The sequence below is a fragment of the Oncorhynchus masou genome, chromosome 12 (genome assembly GCF_036934945.1).
Source record: "Oncorhynchus masou masou isolate Uvic2021 chromosome 12, UVic_Omas_1.1, whole genome shotgun sequence".
Lineage (NCBI taxonomy): Eukaryota > Metazoa > Chordata > Actinopteri > Salmoniformes > Salmonidae > Oncorhynchus > Oncorhynchus masou.
This window is the reverse complement of record NC_088223.1, coordinates 42,517,831-42,533,698: the sequence shown is the minus strand read 5'-3', so window position 1 is coordinate 42,533,698 and position 15,868 is coordinate 42,517,831. Positions and strand designations below refer to the sequence as shown.

The 15,868-nt window shown below is 45.9% G+C and overlaps 18 non-coding genes across 18 annotated transcripts; all 18 read left to right on the top strand.

Annotated features, from left to right (window-relative positions):
• The first annotated feature begins 376 nt into the window (after positions 1–376).
• LOC135551232 (5S ribosomal RNA) lies at positions 377–495 on the top strand. The gene has a single exon (XR_010457275.1). It is a non-coding gene; the product is annotated as a 5S ribosomal RNA (ribosomal RNA).
• Positions 496–1,289: 794 nt separating this feature from the next.
• Positions 1,290–1,408, top strand: LOC135551231 (5S ribosomal RNA). Its single transcript, XR_010457274.1, has one exon. It is a non-coding gene; the product is annotated as a 5S ribosomal RNA (ribosomal RNA).
• A 763-nt stretch (positions 1,409–2,171) lies between these two features.
• Positions 2,172–2,290, top strand: LOC135551230 (5S ribosomal RNA). Its single transcript, XR_010457273.1, has one exon. It is a non-coding gene; the product is annotated as a 5S ribosomal RNA (ribosomal RNA).
• A 748-nt stretch (positions 2,291–3,038) lies between these two features.
• Positions 3,039–3,157, top strand: LOC135551229 (5S ribosomal RNA). Its single transcript, XR_010457272.1, has one exon. It is a non-coding gene; the product is annotated as a 5S ribosomal RNA (ribosomal RNA).
• An 800-nt stretch (positions 3,158–3,957) lies between these two features.
• On the top strand, positions 3,958–4,076 carry LOC135551228 (5S ribosomal RNA). Its single transcript, XR_010457271.1, has one exon. It is a non-coding gene; the product is annotated as a 5S ribosomal RNA (ribosomal RNA).
• A 757-nt stretch (positions 4,077–4,833) lies between these two features.
• LOC135551227 (5S ribosomal RNA) lies at positions 4,834–4,952 on the top strand. The gene has a single exon (XR_010457270.1). It is a non-coding gene; the product is annotated as a 5S ribosomal RNA (ribosomal RNA).
• A 742-nt stretch (positions 4,953–5,694) lies between these two features.
• LOC135551226 (5S ribosomal RNA) lies at positions 5,695–5,813 on the top strand. The gene has a single exon (XR_010457269.1). It is a non-coding gene; the product is annotated as a 5S ribosomal RNA (ribosomal RNA).
• A 781-nt stretch (positions 5,814–6,594) lies between these two features.
• On the top strand, positions 6,595–6,713 carry LOC135551225 (5S ribosomal RNA). Its single transcript, XR_010457268.1, has one exon. It is a non-coding gene; the product is annotated as a 5S ribosomal RNA (ribosomal RNA).
• Positions 6,714–7,460: 747 nt separating this feature from the next.
• Positions 7,461–7,579, top strand: LOC135551223 (5S ribosomal RNA). Its single transcript, XR_010457266.1, has one exon. It is a non-coding gene; the product is annotated as a 5S ribosomal RNA (ribosomal RNA).
• A 757-nt stretch (positions 7,580–8,336) lies between these two features.
• On the top strand, positions 8,337–8,455 carry LOC135551222 (5S ribosomal RNA). The gene has a single exon (XR_010457265.1). It is a non-coding gene; the product is annotated as a 5S ribosomal RNA (ribosomal RNA).
• A 750-nt stretch (positions 8,456–9,205) lies between these two features.
• LOC135551221 (5S ribosomal RNA) lies at positions 9,206–9,324 on the top strand. The gene has a single exon (XR_010457264.1). It is a non-coding gene; the product is annotated as a 5S ribosomal RNA (ribosomal RNA).
• Positions 9,325–10,086: 762 nt separating this feature from the next.
• Positions 10,087–10,205, top strand: LOC135551220 (5S ribosomal RNA). The gene has a single exon (XR_010457263.1). It is a non-coding gene; the product is annotated as a 5S ribosomal RNA (ribosomal RNA).
• A 759-nt stretch (positions 10,206–10,964) lies between these two features.
• LOC135551219 (5S ribosomal RNA) lies at positions 10,965–11,083 on the top strand. Its single transcript, XR_010457262.1, has one exon. It is a non-coding gene; the product is annotated as a 5S ribosomal RNA (ribosomal RNA).
• A 786-nt stretch (positions 11,084–11,869) lies between these two features.
• Positions 11,870–11,988, top strand: LOC135551218 (5S ribosomal RNA). Its single transcript, XR_010457261.1, has one exon. It is a non-coding gene; the product is annotated as a 5S ribosomal RNA (ribosomal RNA).
• A 744-nt stretch (positions 11,989–12,732) lies between these two features.
• LOC135551216 (5S ribosomal RNA) lies at positions 12,733–12,851 on the top strand. The gene has a single exon (XR_010457260.1). It is a non-coding gene; the product is annotated as a 5S ribosomal RNA (ribosomal RNA).
• An 801-nt stretch (positions 12,852–13,652) lies between these two features.
• On the top strand, positions 13,653–13,771 carry LOC135551215 (5S ribosomal RNA). Its single transcript, XR_010457259.1, has one exon. It is a non-coding gene; the product is annotated as a 5S ribosomal RNA (ribosomal RNA).
• A 749-nt stretch (positions 13,772–14,520) lies between these two features.
• Positions 14,521–14,639, top strand: LOC135551214 (5S ribosomal RNA). Its single transcript, XR_010457258.1, has one exon. It is a non-coding gene; the product is annotated as a 5S ribosomal RNA (ribosomal RNA).
• A 755-nt stretch (positions 14,640–15,394) lies between these two features.
• Positions 15,395–15,513, top strand: LOC135551213 (5S ribosomal RNA). The gene has a single exon (XR_010457257.1). It is a non-coding gene; the product is annotated as a 5S ribosomal RNA (ribosomal RNA).
• The last annotated feature ends 355 nt before the right edge of the window (positions 15,514–15,868 follow it).

Genomic DNA, 15,868 nt, shown 5'->3' with positions numbered 1-15,868 from the left:
CGAATCACTGATGCATTTTGTTCATGTCTTATGATTCACTTGGGCAAATGAATGGATTTTCTAACAAGTTGAAGGGATGGAGTTGATTTCCTCCTTAGTTCAAAGCATTTTTGAATATTGTTGAATTTCGGTTTAATGTCTGTATTTCGTGATTCCGTGTGGGGCGCGCTATTTTATAGGGCCTTAGTCCATGAAGTTGTCATAAGTATGAACCTAGGATATGCCCTCATCCCCCCCCCCAAGAGTGAAATATATGGTCTGGAAATGCAAGCAAGGTTTGAGCTTTTCAGTGTGTGTCAGAAGGTGAACATTTCTCTGTCCCCGTTCGAGTAAGCGACACGTTGACTTTATATAGTGTACCAAGACAGCACCTTTCGCTTACGGCCATACCAGCCTGAATACGCCCGATCTCGTCCGATCTCGGAAGCTAAGCAGGGTCGGGCCTGGTTAGTACTTGGATGGGAGACCGCCTGGGAATACCAGGTGCTGTAAGCGTTTTGCTCCAGCAGAGGGTTCTCTTGTGTCATGCGTGGAGCAACTCCCTTTTATTTATCACCCAAATAATGTTGTGTCTTTTTATTGGACGAAATGCAGTTTGTTAGTGCTCCCCTGCCCTGCCCTGATCAAATCAAATAATGGACAATGCGTTTACCTCAAAATCTAGGCGAAATATAACACGTGCATTCAGCATTTGTTTTTAGGCTCGGAGACTGTCAATGTCTGTAGTCCATTAGGGCCCTGTAAATCACCTTCAATGTTTTGACTGATTGCCCCCCCCCCCCCCCCCCAAAAAAAAAGCCTTTCCTTCTCTACCAGAAGAAGGTAATCCCCCTGAGCCGACCGTTTGTGTCCCTGCTTCTGCAGGAAACTGGGCAGTCCTGTGCAGTTTCGGAAAGTTGCGTGGAAATACGAATCACTGATGCATTTTGTTCATGTCTTATGATTCACTTGGGCAAATGAATGGATTTTCTAACAAGTTGAAGGGATGGAGTTGATTTCCTCCTTAGTTCAAAGCATTTTTGAATATTGTTGAATTTCGGTTTAATGTCTGTATTTCGTGATTCCGTGTGGGCGCGCTGTATTTTATAGGGCCTTAGTCCATGAAGTTGTCATAAGTATGAACCTAGGATATGCCCTCATCCCCCCCCCCCCACAAGAGTGAAATATATGGTCTGGAAATGCAAGCAAGGTTTGAGCTTTTCAGTGTGTGTCAGAAGTGAACATTTCTCTGTCCCCGTTCGAGTAAGCGACACGTTGACTTTATATAGTGTACCAAGACAGCACCTTTCGCTTACGGCCATACCAGCCTGAATACGCCCGATCTCGTCCGATCTCGGAAGCTAAGCAGGGTCGGGCCTGGTTAGTACTTGGATGGGAGACCGCCTGGGAATACCAGGTGCTGTAAGCGTTTTGCTCCAGCAGAGGGTTCTCTTGTGTCATGCGTGGAGCAACTCCCTTTATTTATCACCCAAATAATGTTGTGTCTTTTTATTGGACGAAATGCAGTTTGTTAGTGCTCCCCTGCCCTGCCCTGATCAAATCAAATAATGGACAATGCGTTTACCTCAAAATCTAGGCAGTGCATTCAGCATTTGTTTTTAGGCTCGGAGACTGTCAATGTCTGTAGTCCATTAGGGCCCTGTAAATCACCTTCAATGTTTTGACTGATTGCCCCCCCCCCCCTTTGCAGTTAACAAAAAAAAATCCCCCTGAGCCGACCGTTTGTGTCCCTGCTTCTGCAGGAAACTGGGCAGTCCTGTGCAGTTTCGGAAAGTTGCGTGGAAATACGAATCACTGATGCATTTTGTTCATGTCTTATGATTCACTTGGGCAAATGAATGGATTTTCTAACAAGTTGAAGGGATGGAGTTGATTTCCTCCTTAGTTCAAAGCATTTTTGAATATTGTTGAATTTCGGTTTAATGTCTGTATTTCGTGATTCCGTGTGGGCGCGCTGTATTTTATAGGGCCTTAGTCCATGAAGTTGTCATAAGTATGAACCTAGGATATGCCCTCATCCCCCCCCCCCCCCCACAAGAGTGAAATATATGGTCTGGAAATGCAAGCAAGGTTTGAGCTTTTCAGTGTGTGTCAGAAGGTGAACATTTCTCTGTCCCCGTTCGAGTAAGCGACACGTTGACTTTATATAGTGTACCAAGACAGCACCTTTCGCTTACGGCCATACCAGCCTGAATACGCCCGATCTCGTCCGATCTCGGAAGCTAAGCAGGGTCGGGCCTGGTTAGTACTTGGATGGGAGACCGCCTGGGAATACCAGGTGCTGTAAGCGTTTTGCTCCAGCAGAGGGTTCTCTTGTGTCATGCGTGGAGCAACTCCCTTTTATTTATCACCCAAATAATGTTGTGTCTTTTTATTGGACGAAATGCAGTTTGTTAGTGCTCCCCTGCCCTGCCCTGATCAAATCAAATAATGGACAATGCGTTTACCTCAAAATCTAGGCAGTGCATTCAGCATTTGTTTTTAGGCTCGGAGACAGTCAATATCTGTAGTCCATTAGGGCCCTGTAAATCACCTTCAATGTTTTGACTGATTGCCCCCCCCCCCCCAAAAAAATCCCCCTGAGCCGACCGTTTGTGTCCCTGCTTCTGCAGGACACTGGGCAGTCCTGTGCAGTTTCGGAAAGTTGCGTGTAAATACGAATCACTGATGCATTTTGTTCATGTCTTATGATTCACTTGGGCAAATGAATGGATTTTCTAACAAGTTGAAAGGGATGGAGTTGATTTCCTCCTTAGTTCAAAGCATTTTTGAATATTGTTGAATTTCGGTTTAATGTCTGTATTTCGTGATTCCGTGTGGGCGCGCTGTATTTTATAGGGCCTTAGTCCATGAAGTTGTCATAAGTATGAACCTAGGATATGCCCTCATCCCCCCCCCCCACAAGAGTGAAATATATGGTCTGGAAATGCAAGCAAGGTTTGAGCTTTTCAGTGTGTGTCAGAAGGTGAACATTTCTCTGTCCCCGTTCGAGTAAGCGACACGTTGACTTTATATAGTGTACCAAGACAGCACCTTTCGCTTACGGCCATACCAGCCTGAATACGCCCGATCTCGTCCGATCTCGGAAGCTAAGCAGGGTCGGGCCTGGTTAGTACTTGGATGGGAGACCGCCTGGGAATACCAGGTGCTGTAAGCGTTTTGCTCCAGCAGAGGGTTCTCTTGTGTCATGCGTGGAGCAACTCCCTTTTATTTATCACCCAAATAATGTTGTGTCTTTTTATTGGACTACATGCAGTTTGTTAGTGCTGCCCTGCCCTGATCAAATCTTTTTATTGGACGAAATGCAGTTTGTTAGTGCTCCCCTGCCCTGCCCTGATCAAATCAAATAATGGACAATGCGTTTACCTCAAAATCTAGGCAGTGCATTCAGCATTTGTTTTTAGGCTCGGAGACAGTCAATATCTGTAGTCCATTAGGGCCCTGTAAATCACCTTCAATGTTTTGACTGATTGCCCCCCCCCCCCAAAAAAAATCCCCCTGAGCCGACCGTTTGTGTCCCTGCTTCTGCAGGAAACTGGGCAGTCCTGTGCAGTTTCGGAAAGTTGCGTGGAAATACGAATCACTGATGCATTTTGTTCATGTCTTATGATTCACTTGGGCAAATGAATGGATTTTCTAACAAGTTGAAGGGATGGAGTTGATTTCCTCCTTAGTTCAAAGCATTTTTGAATATTGTTGAATTTCGGTTTAATGTCTGTATTTCGTGATTCCGTGTGGGCGCGCTGTATTTTATAGGGCCTTAGTCCATGAAGTTGTCATAAGTATGAACCTAGGATATGCCCTCATCCCCCCCCCCCCCCAAGAGTGAAATATATGGTCTGGAAATGCAAGCAAGGTTTGAGCTTTTCAGTGTGTGTCAGAAGGTGAACATTTCTCTGTCCCCGTTCGAGTAAGCGACACGTTGACTTTATATAGTGTACCAAGACAGCACCTTTCGCTTACGGCCATACCAGCCTGAATACGCCCGATCTCGTCCGATCTCGGAAGCTAAGCAGGGTCGGGCCTGGTTAGTACTTGGATGGGAGACCGCCTGGGAATACCAGGTGCTGTAAGCGTTTTGCTCCAGCAGAGGGTTCTCTTGTGTCATGCGTGGAGCAACTCCCTTTTATTTATCACCCAAATAATGTTGTGTCTTTTTATTGGACGAAATGCAGTTTGTTAGTGCTCCCCTGCCCTGCCCTGATCAAATCAAATAATGGACAATGCGTTTACCTCAAAATCTAGGCAGTGCATTCAGCATTTGTTTTTAGGCTCGGAGACTGTCAATGTCTGTAGTCCATTAGGGCCCTGTAAATCACCTTCAATGTTTTGACTGATTGCCCCCCCCCCCCCCCCCCCCAAAAAAAAATCCCCCTGAGCCGACCGTTTGTGTCCCTGCTTCTGCAGGAAACTGGGCAGTCCTGTGCAGTTTCGGAAAGTTGCGTGGAAATACGAATCACTGATGCATTTTGTTCATGTCTTATGATTCACTTGGGCAAATGAATGGATTTTCTAACAAGTTGAAGGGATGGAGTTGATTTCCTCCTTAGTTCAAAGCATTTTTGAATATTGTTGAATTTCGGTTTAATGTCTGTATTTCGTGATTCCGTGTGGGCGCGCTGTATTTTATAGGGCCTTAGTCCATGAAGTTGTCATAAGTATGAACCTAGGATATGCCCTCATCCCCCCCCCCCCACAAGAGTGAAATATATGGTCTGGAAATGCAAGCAAGGTTTGAGCTTTTCAGTGTGTGTCAGAAGGTGAACATTTCTCTGTCCCCGTTCGAGTAAGCGACACGTTGACTTTATATAGTGTACCAAGACAGCACCTTTCGCTTACGGCCATACCAGCCTGAATACGCCCGATCTCGTCCGATCTCGGAAGCTAAGCAGGGTCGGGCCTGGTTAGTACTTGGATGGGAGACCGCCTGGGAATACCAGGTGCTGTAAGCGTTTTGCTCCAGCAGAGGGTTCTCTTGTGTCATGCGTGGAGCAACTCCCTTTTATTTATCACCCAAATAATGTTGTGTCTTTTTATTGGACGAAATGCAGTTTGTTAGTGCTCCCCTGCCCTGCCCTGATCAAATCAAATAATGGACAATGCGTTTACCTCAAAATCTAGGCAGTGCATTCAGCATTTGTTTTTAGGCTCGGAGACAGTCAATGTCTGTAGTCCATTAGGGCCCTGTAAATCACCTTCAATGTTTTGACTGATTGCCCCCCCCCCCAAAAAAAATCCCCCTGAGCCGACCGTTTGTGTCCCTGCTTCTGCAGGAAACTGGGCAGTCCTGTGCAGTTTCGGAAAGTTGCGTGGAAATACGAATCACTGATGCATTTTGTTCATGTCTTATGATTCACTTGGGCAAATGAATGGATTTTCTAACAAGTTGAAGGGATGGAGTTGATTTCCTCCTTAGTTCAAAGCATTTTTGAATATTGTTGAATTTCGGTTTAATGTCTGTATTTCGTGATTCCGTGTGGGCGCGCTGTATTTTATAGGGCCTTAGTCCATGAAGTTGTCATAAGTATGAACCTAGGATATGCCCTCATCCCCCCCCCAAGAGTGAAATATATGGTCTGGAAATGCAAGCAAGGTTTGAGCTTTTCAGTGTGTGTCAGAAGGTGAACATTTCTCTGTCCCCGTTCGAGTAAGCGACACGTTGACTTTATATAGTGTACCAAGACAGCACCTTTCGCTTACGGCCATACCAGCCTGAATACGCCCGATCTCGTCCGATCTCGGAAGCTAAGCAGGGTCGGGCCTGGTTAGTACTTGGATGGGAGACCGCCTGGGAATACCAGGTGCTGTAAGCGTTTTGCTCCAGCAGAGGGTTCTCTTGTGTCATGCGTGGAGCAACTCCCTTTTATTTATCACCCAAATAATGTTGTGTCTTTTTATTGGACGAAATGCAGTTTGTTAGTGCTCCCCTGCCCTGCCCTGATCAAATCAAATAATGGACAATGCGTTTACCTCAAAATCTAGGCAGTGCATTCAGCATTTGTTTTTAGGCTCGGAGACTGTCAATGTCTGTAGTCCATTAGGGCCCTGTAAATCACCTTCAATGTTTTGACTGATTGCCCCCCCCCCCTGTAGCGCTCATGTGATTGCGGAGTTTGCAAAAAAAAATGCAAATAATCCCCCTGAGCCGACCGTTTGTGTCCCTGCTTCTGCAGGAAACTGGGCAGTCCTGTGCAGTTTCGGAAAGTTGCGTGGAAATACGAATCACTGATGCATTTTGTTCATGTCTTATGATTCACTTGGGCAAATGAATGGATTTTCTAACAAGTTGAAGGGATGGAGTTGATTTCCTCCTTAGTTCAAAGCATTTTTGAATATTGTTGAATTTCGGTTTAATGTCTGTATTTCGTGATTCCGTGTGGGCGCGCTGTATTTTATAGGGCCTTAGTCCATGAAGTTGTCATAAGTATGAACCTAGGATATGCCCTCATCCCCCCCACAAGAGTGAAATATATGGTCTGGAAATGCAAGCAAGGTTTGAGCTTTTCAGTGTGTGTCAGAAGGTGAACATTTCTCTGTCCCCGTTCGAGTAAGCGACACGTTGACTTTATATAGTGTACCAAGACAGCACCTTTCGCTTACGGCCATACCAGCCTGAATACGCCCGATCTCGTCCGATCTCGGAAGCTAAGCAGGGTCGGGCCTGGTTAGTACTTGGATGGGAGACCGCCTGGGAATACCAGGTGCTGTAAGCGTTTTGCTCCAGCAGAGGGTTCTCTTGTGTCATGCGTGGAGCAACTCCCTTTTATTTATCACCCAAATAATGTTGTGTCTTTTTATTGGACGAAATGCAGTTTGTTAGTGCTCCCCTGCCCTGCCCTGATCAAATCAAATAATGGACAATGCGTTTACCTCAAAATCTAGGCAGTGCATTCAGCATTTGTTTTTAGGCTCGGAGACTGTCAATGTCTGTAGTCCATTAGGGCCCTGTAAATCACCTTCAATGTTTTGACTGATTGCCCCCCCCCCCCCCTACATACACTCCCCCTGAGCCGACCGTTTGTGTCCCTGCTTCTGCAGGAAACTGGGCAGTCCTGTGCAGTTTCGGAAAGTTGCGTGGAAATACGAATCACTGATGCATTTTGTTCATGTCTTATGATTCACTTGGGCAAATGAATGGATTTTCTAACAAGTTGAAGGGATGGAGTTGATTTCCTCCTTAGTTCAAAGCATTTTTGAATATTGTTGAATTTCGGTTTAATGTCTGTATTTCGTGATTCCGTGTGGGCGCGCTGTATTTTATAGGGCCTTAGTCCATGAAGTTGTCATAAGTATGAACCTAGGATATGCCCTCATCCCCCCCCACAAGAGTGAAATATATGGTCTGGAAATGCAAGCAAGGTTTGAGCTTTTCAGTGTGTGTCAGAAGGTGAACATTTCTCTGTCCCCGTTCGAGTAAGCGACACGTTGACTTTATATAGTGTACCAAGACAGCACCTTTCGCTTACGGCCATACCAGCCTGAATACGCCCGATCTCGTCCGATCTCGGAAGCTAAGCAGGGTCGGGCCTGGTTAGTACTTGGATGGGAGACCGCCTGGGAATACCAGGTGCTGTAAGCGTTTTGCTCCAGCAGAGGGTTCTCTTGTGTCATGCGTGGAGCAACTCCCTTTTATTTATCACCCAAATAATGTTGTGTCTTTTTATTGGACGAAATGCAGTTTGTTAGTGCTCCCCTGCCCTGCCCTGATCAAATCAAATAATGGACAATGCGTTTACCTCAAAATCTAGGCAGTGCATTCAGCATTTGTTTTTAGGCTCGGAGACTGTCAATGTCTGTAGTCCATTAGGGCCCTGTAAATCACCTTCAATGTTTTGACTGATTGCCCCCCCCCCCCAAAAAAAAAAAAGCTGGCATCCCCCTGAGCCGACCGTTTGTGTCCCTGCTTCTGCAGGAAACTGGGCAGTCCTGTGCAGTTTCGGAAAGTTGCGTGGAAATACGAATCACTGATGCATTTTGTTCATGTCTTATGATTCACTTGGGCAAATGAATGGATTTTCTAACAAGTTGAAGGGATGGAGTTGATTTCCTCCTTAGTTCAAAGCATTTTTGAATATTGTTGAATTTCGGTTTAATGTCTGTATTTCGTGATTCCGTGTGGGCGCGCTGTATTTTATAGGGCCTTAGTCCATGAAGTTGTCATAAGTATGAACCTAGGATATGCCCTCATCCCCCCCCCCACAAGAGTGAAATATATGGTCTGGAAATGCAAGCAAGGTTTGAGCTTTTCAGTGTGTGTCAGAAGGTGAACATTTCTCTGTCCCCGTTCGAGTAAGCGACACGTTGACTTTATATAGTGTACCAAGACAGCACCTTTCGCTTACGGCCATACCAGCCTGAATACGCCCGATCTCGTCCGATCTCGGAAGCTAAGCAGGGTCGGGCCTGGTTAGTACTTGGATGGGAGACCGCCTGGGAATACCAGGTGCTGTAAGCGTTTTGCTCCAGCAGAGGGTTCTCTTGTGTCATGCGTGGAGCAACTCCCTTTTATTTATCACCCAAATAATGTTGTGTCTTTTTATTGGACGAAATGCAGTTTGTTAGTGCTCCCCTGCCCTGCCCTGATCAAATCAAATAATGGACAATGCGTTTACCTCAAAATCTAGGCAGTGCATTCAGCATTTGTTTTTAGGCTCGGAGACTGTCAATGTCTGTAGTCCATTAGGGCCCTGTAAATCACCTTCAATGTTTTGACTGATTGCCCCCCCCCCCCAAAAAAAAATCATCCCCCTGAGCCGACCGTTTGTGTCCCTGCTTCTGCAGGAAACTGGGCAGTCCTGTGCAGTTTCGGAAAGTTGCGTGGAAATACGAATCACTGATGCATTTTGTTCATGTCTTATGATTCACTTGGGCAAATGAATGGATTTTCTAACAAGTTGAAGGGATGGAGTTGATTTCCTCCTTAGTTCAAAGCATTTTTGAATATTGTTGAATTTCGGTTTAATGTCTGTATTTCGTGATTCCGTGTGGGCGCGCTGTATTTTATAGGGCCTTAGTCCATGAAGTTGTCATAAGTATGAACCTAGGATATGCCCTCATCCCCCCCCCCACAAGAGTGAAATATATGGTCTGGAAATGCAAGCAAGGTTTGAGCTTTTCAGTGTGTGTCAGAAGGTGAACATTTCTCTGTCCCCGTTCGAGTAAGCGACACGTTGACTTTATATAGTGTACCAAGACAGCACCTTTCGCTTACGGCCATACCAGCCTGAATACGCCCGATCTCGTCCGATCTCGGAAGCTAAGCAGGGTCGGGCCTGGTTAGTACTTGGATGGGAGACCGCCTGGGAATACCAGGTGCTGTAAGCGTTTTGCTCCAGCAGAGGGTTCTCTTGTGTCATGCGTGGAGCAACTCCCTTTTATTTATCACCCAAATAATGTTGTGTCTTTTTATTGGACGAAATGCAGTTTGTTAGTGCTCCCCTGCCCTGCCCTGATCAAATCAAATAATGGACAATGCGTTTACCTCAAAATCTAGGCAGTGCATTCAGCATTTGTTTTTAGGCTCGGAGACTGTCAATGTCTGTAGTCCATTAGGGCCCTGTAAATCACCTTCAATGTTTTGACTGATTGCCCCCCCCCCACTGGAAAAAAAATATAATCCCCCTGAGCCGACCGTTTGTGTCCCTGCTTCTGCAGGACACTGGGCAGTCCTGTGCAGTTTCGGAAAGTTGCGTGTAAATACGAATCACTGATGCATTTTGTTCATGTCTTATGATTCACTTGGGCAAATGAATGGATTTTCTAACAAGTTGAAGGGATGGAGTTGATTTCCTCCTTAGTTCAAAGCATTTTTGAATATTGTTGAATTTCGGTTTAATGTCTGTATTTCGTGATTCCGTGTGGGCGCGCTGTATTTTATAGGGCCTTAGTCCATGAAGTTGTCATAAGTATGAACCTAGGATATGCCCTCATCCCCCCCCCCCCCCCCCCACAAGAGTGAAATATATGGTCTGGAAATGCAAGCAAGGTTTGAGCTTTTCAGTGTGTGTCAGAAGGTGAACATTTCTCTGTCCCCGTTCGAGTAAGCGACACGTTGACTTTATATAGTGTACCAAGACAGCACCTTTCGCTTACGGCCATACCAGCCTGAATACGCCCGATCTCGTCCGATCTCGGAAGCTAAGCAGGGTCGGGCCTGGTTAGTACTTGGATGGGAGACCGCCTGGGAATACCAGGTGCTGTAAGCGTTTTGCTCCAGCAGAGGGTTCTCTTGTGTCATGCGTGGAGCAACTCCCTTTTATTTATCACCCAAATAATGTTGTGTCTTTTTATTGGACGAAATGCAGTTTGTTAGTGCTCCCCTGCCCTGCCCTGATCAAATCAAATAATGGACAATGCGTTTACCTCAAAATCTAGGCAGTGCATTCAGCATTTGTTTTTAGGCTCGGAGACTGTCAATGTCTGTAGTCCATTAGGGCCCTGTAAATCACCTTCAATGTTTTGACTGATTGCCCCCCCCCCCCCCCCAAAAAAAAAAAAAAAAATCCCCCTGAGCCGACCGTTTGTGTCCCTGCTTCTGCAGGAAACTGGGCAGTCCTGTGCAGTTTCGGAAAGTTGCGTGGAAATACGAATCACTGATGCATTTTGTTCATGTCTTATGATTCACTTGGGCAAATGAATGGATTTTCTAACAAGTTGAAGGGATGGAGTTGATTTCCTCCTTAGTTCAAAGCATTTTTGAATATTGTTGAATTTCGGTTTAATGTCTGTATTTCGTGATTCCGTGTGGGCGCGCTGTATTTTATAGGGCCTTAGTCCATGAAGTTGTCATAAGTATGAACCTAGGATATGCCCTCATCCCCCCCCCCACAAGAGTGAAATATATGGTCTGGAAATGCAAGCAAGGTTTGAGCTTTTCAGTGTGTGTCAGAAGGTGAACATTTCTCTGTCCCCGTTCGAGTAAGCGACACGTTGACTTTATATAGTGTACCAAGACAGCACCTTTCGCTTACGGCCATACCAGCCTGAATACGCCCGATCTCGTCCGATCTCGGAAGCTAAGCAGGGTCGGGCCTGGTTAGTACTTGGATGGGAGACCGCCTGGGAATACCAGGTGCTGTAAGCGTTTTGCTCCAGCAGAGGGTTCTCTTGTGTCATGCGTGGAGCAACTCCCTTTTATTTATCACCCAAATAATGTTGTGTCTTTTTATTGGACGAAATGCAGTTTGTTAGTGCTCCCCTGCCCTGCCCTGATCAAATCAAATAATGGACAATGCGTTTACCTCAAAATCTAGGCAGTGCATTCAGCATTTGTTTTTAGGCTCGGAGACTGTCAATGTCTGTAGTCCATTAGGGCCCTGTAAATCACCTTCAATGTTTTGACTGATTGCCCCCCCCCCTGTAGCGCTCATGTGATTGCGGAGTTTGCAAAAAAAAATTGATGCAAATAATCCCCCTGAGCCGACCGTTTGTGTCCCTGCTTCTGCAGGAAACTGGGCAGTCCTGTGCAGTTTCGGAAAGTTGCGTGGAAATACGAATCACTGATGCATTTTGTTCATGTCTTATGATTCACTTGGGCAAATGAATGGATTTTCTAACAAGTTGAAGGGATGGAGTTGATTTCCTCCTTAGTTCAAAGCATTTTTGAATATTGTTGAATTTCGGTTTAATGTCTGTATTTCGTGATTCCGTGTGGGCGCGCTGTATTTTATAGGGCCTTAGTCCATGAAGTTGTCATAAGTATGAACCTAGGATATGCCCTCATCCCCCCCCCACAAGAGTGAAATATATGGTCTGGAAATGCAAGCAAGGTTTGAGCTTTTCAGTGTGTGTCAGAAGGTGAACATTTCTCTGTCCCCGTTCGAGTAAGCGACACGTTGACTTTATATAGTGTACCAAGACAGCACCTTTCGCTTACGGCCATACCAGCCTGAATACGCCCGATCTCGTCCGATCTCGGAAGCTAAGCAGGGTCGGGCCTGGTTAGTACTTGGATGGGAGACCGCCTGGGAATACCAGGTGCTGTAAGCGTTTTGCTCCAGCAGAGGGTTCTCTTGTGTCATGCGTGGAGCAACTCCCTTTTATTTATCACCCAAATAATGTTGTGTCTTTTTATTGGACGAAATGCAGTTTGTTAGTGCTCCCCTGCCCTGCCCTGATCAAATCAAATAATGGACAATGCGTTTACCTCAAAATCTAGGCAGTGCATTCAGCATTTGTTTTTAGGCTCGGAGACAGTCAATATCTGTAGTCCATTAGGGCCCTGTAAATCACCTTCAATGTTTTGACTGATTGCCCCCCCCCCCCAAAAAAATCCCCCTGAGCCGACCGTTTGTGTCCCTGCTTCTGCAGGAAACTGGGCAGTCCTGTGCAGTTTCGGAAAGTTGCGTGGAAATACGAATCACTGATGCATTTTGTTCATGTCTTATGATTCACTTGGGCAAATGAATGGATTTTCTAACAAGTTGAAGGGATGGAGTTGATTTCCTCCTTAGTTCAAAGCATTTTTGAATATTGTTGAATTTCGGTTTAATGTCTGTATTTCGTGATTCCGTGTGGGCGCGCTGTATTTTATAGGGCCTTAGTCCATGAAGTTGTCATAAGTATGAACCTAGGATATGCCCTCATCCCCCCCCCACAAGAGTGAAATATATGGTCTGGAAATGCAAGCAAGGTTTGAGCTTTTCAGTGTGTGTCAGAAGGTGAACATTTCTCTGTCCCCGTTCGAGTAAGCGACACGTTGACTTTATATAGTGTACCAAGACAGCACCTTTCGCTTACGGCCATACCAGCCTGAATACGCCCGATCTCGTCCGATCTCGGAAGCTAAGCAGGGTCGGGCCTGGTTAGTACTTGGATGGGAGACCGCCTGGGAATACCAGGTGCTGTAAGCGTTTTGCTCCAGCAGAGGGTTCTCTTGTGTCATGCGTGGAGCAACTCCCTTTTATTTATCACCCAAATAATGTTGTGTCTTTTTATTGGACGAAATGCAGTTTGTTAGTGCTCCCCTGCCCTGCCCTGATCAAATCAAATAATGGACAATGCGTTTACCTCAAAATCTAGGCAGTGCATTCAGCATTTGTTTTTAGGCTCGGAGACTGTCAATGTCTGTAGTCCATTAGGGCCCTGTAAATCACCTTCAATGTTTTGACTGATTGCCCCCCCCCCCCCCCCAAAAAAAAATTCTGCCAAGCTGGCATAGGCTACTTTGCAGTTAACATTTCATTGAGAAGGTCCCCCTGAGCCGACCGTTTGTGTCCCTGCTTCTGCAGGAAACTGGGCAGTCCTGTGCAGTTTCGGAAAGTTGCGTGGAAATACGAATCACTGATGCATTTTGTTCATGTCTTATGATTCACTTGGGCAAATGAATGGATTTTCTAACAAGTTGAAGGGATGGAGTTGATTTCCTCCTTAGTTCAAAGCATTTTTGAATATTGTTGAATTTCGGTTTAATGTCTGTATTTCGTGATTCCGTGTGGGCGCGCTGTATTTTATAGGGCCTTAGTCCATGAAGTTGTCATAAGTATGAACCTAGGATATGCCCTCATCCCCCCCCCACAAGAGTGAAATATATGGTCTGGAAATGCAAGCAAGGTTTGAGCTTTTCAGTGTGTGTCAGAAGGTGAACATTTCTCTGTCCCCGTTCGAGTAAGCGACACGTTGACTTTATATAGTGTACCAAGACAGCACCTTTCGCTTACGGCCATACCAGCCTGAATACGCCCGATCTCGTCCGATCTCGGAAGCTAAGCAGGGTCGGGCCTGGTTAGTACTTGGATGGGAGACCGCCTGGGAATACCAGGTGCTGTAAGCGTTTTGCTCCAGCAGAGGGTTCTCTTGTGTCATGCGTGGAGCAACTCCCTTTTATTTATCACCCAAATAATGTTGTGTCTTTTTATTGGACGAAATGCAGTTTGTTAGTGCTCCCCTGCCCTGCCCTGATCAAATCAAATAATGGACAATGCGTTTACCTCAAAATCTAGGCAGTGCATTCAGCATTTGTTTTTAGGCTCGGAGACTGTCAATGTCTGTAGTCCATTAGGGCCCTGTAAATCACCTTCAATGTTTTGACTGATTGCCCCCCCCCCCCCCCCAAAAAAAAATCCCCCTGAGCCGACCGTTTGTGTCCCTGCTTCTGCAGGAAACTGGGCAGTCCTGTGCAGTTTCGGAAAGTTGCGTGGAAATACGAATCACTGATGCATTTTGTTCATGTCTTATGATTCACTTGGGCAAATGAATGGATTTTCTAACAAGTTGAAGGGATGGAGTTGATTTCCTCCTTAGTTCAAAGCATTTTTGAATATTGTTGAATTTCGGTTTAATGTCTGTATTTCGTGATTCCGTGTGGGCGCGCTGTATTTTATAGGGCCTTAGTCCATGAAGTTGTCATAAGTATGAACCTAGGATATGCCCTCATCCCCCCCCACAAGAGTGAAATATATGGTCTGGAAATGCAAGCAAGGTTTGAGCTTTTCAGTGTGTGTCAGAAGGTGAACATTTCTCTGTCCCCGTTCGAGTAAGCGACACGTTGACTTTATATAGTGTACCAAGACAGCACCTTTCGCTTACGGCCATACCAGCCTGAATACGCCCGATCTCGTCCGATCTCGGAAGCTAAGCAGGGTCGGGCCTGGTTAGTACTTGGATGGGAGACCGCCTGGGAATACCAGGTGCTGTAAGCGTTTTGCTCCAGCAGAGGGTTCTCTTGTGTCATGCGTGGAGCAACTCCCTTTTATTTATCACCCAAATAATGTTGTGTCTTTTTATTGGACGAAATGCAGTTTGTTAGTGCTCCCCTGCCCTGCCCTGATCAAATCAAATAATGGACAATGCGTTTACCTCAAAATCTAGGCAGTGCATTCAGCATTTGTTTTTAGGCTCGGAGACTGTCAATGTCTGTAGTCCATTAGGGCCCTGTAAATCACCTTCAATGTTTTGACTGATTGCCCCCCCCCCCCCCAAAAAAAAAAAAAATCCCCCTGAGCCGACCGTTTGTGTCCCTGCTTCTGCAGGAAACTGGGCAGTCCTGTGCAGTTTCGGAAAGTTGCGTGGAAATACGAATCACTGATGCATTTTGTTCATGTCTTATGATTCACTTGGGCAAATGAATGGATTTTCTAACAAGTTGAAGGGATGGAGTTGATTTCCTCCTTAGTTCAAAGCATTTTTGAATATTGTTGAATTTCGGTTTAATGTCTGTATTTCGTGATTCCGTGTGGGCGCGCTGTATTTTATAGGGCCTTAGTCCATGAAGTTGTCATAAGTATGAACCTAGGATATGCCCTCATCCCCCCCCCCCACAAGAGTGAAATATATGGTCTGGAAATGCAAGCAAGGTTTGAGCTTTTCAGTGTGTGTCAGAAGGTGAACATTTCTCTGTCCCCGTTCGAGTAAGCGACACGTTGACTTTATATAGTGTACCAAGACAGCACCTTTCGCTTACGGCCATACCAGCCTGAATACGCCCGATCTCGTCCGATCTCGGAAGCTAAGCAGGGTCGGGCCTGGTTAGTACTTGGATGGGAGACCGCCTGGGAATACCAGGTGCTGTAAGCGTTTTGCTCCAGCAGAGGGTTCTCTTGTGTCATGCGTGGAGCAACTCCCTTTTATTTATCACCCAAATAATGTTGTGTCTTTTTATTGGACGAAATGCAGTTTGTTAGTGCTCCCCTGCCCTGATCAAATCAAATAATGGACAATGCGTTTACCTCAAAATCTAGGCAGTGCATTCAGCATTTGTTTTTAGGCTAGGAGACTGTCAATGTCTGTAGTCCATTAGGGCCCTGTAAAATCACCTTCAATGTTTTGACTGATTGCCCCCCCCCCCCCCCCGGCCATAAAAAAAAAAAAAATCCCCTGAGCCGACCGTTTGTGTCCCTGCTTCTGCAGGAAACTGGGCAGTCCTGTGCAG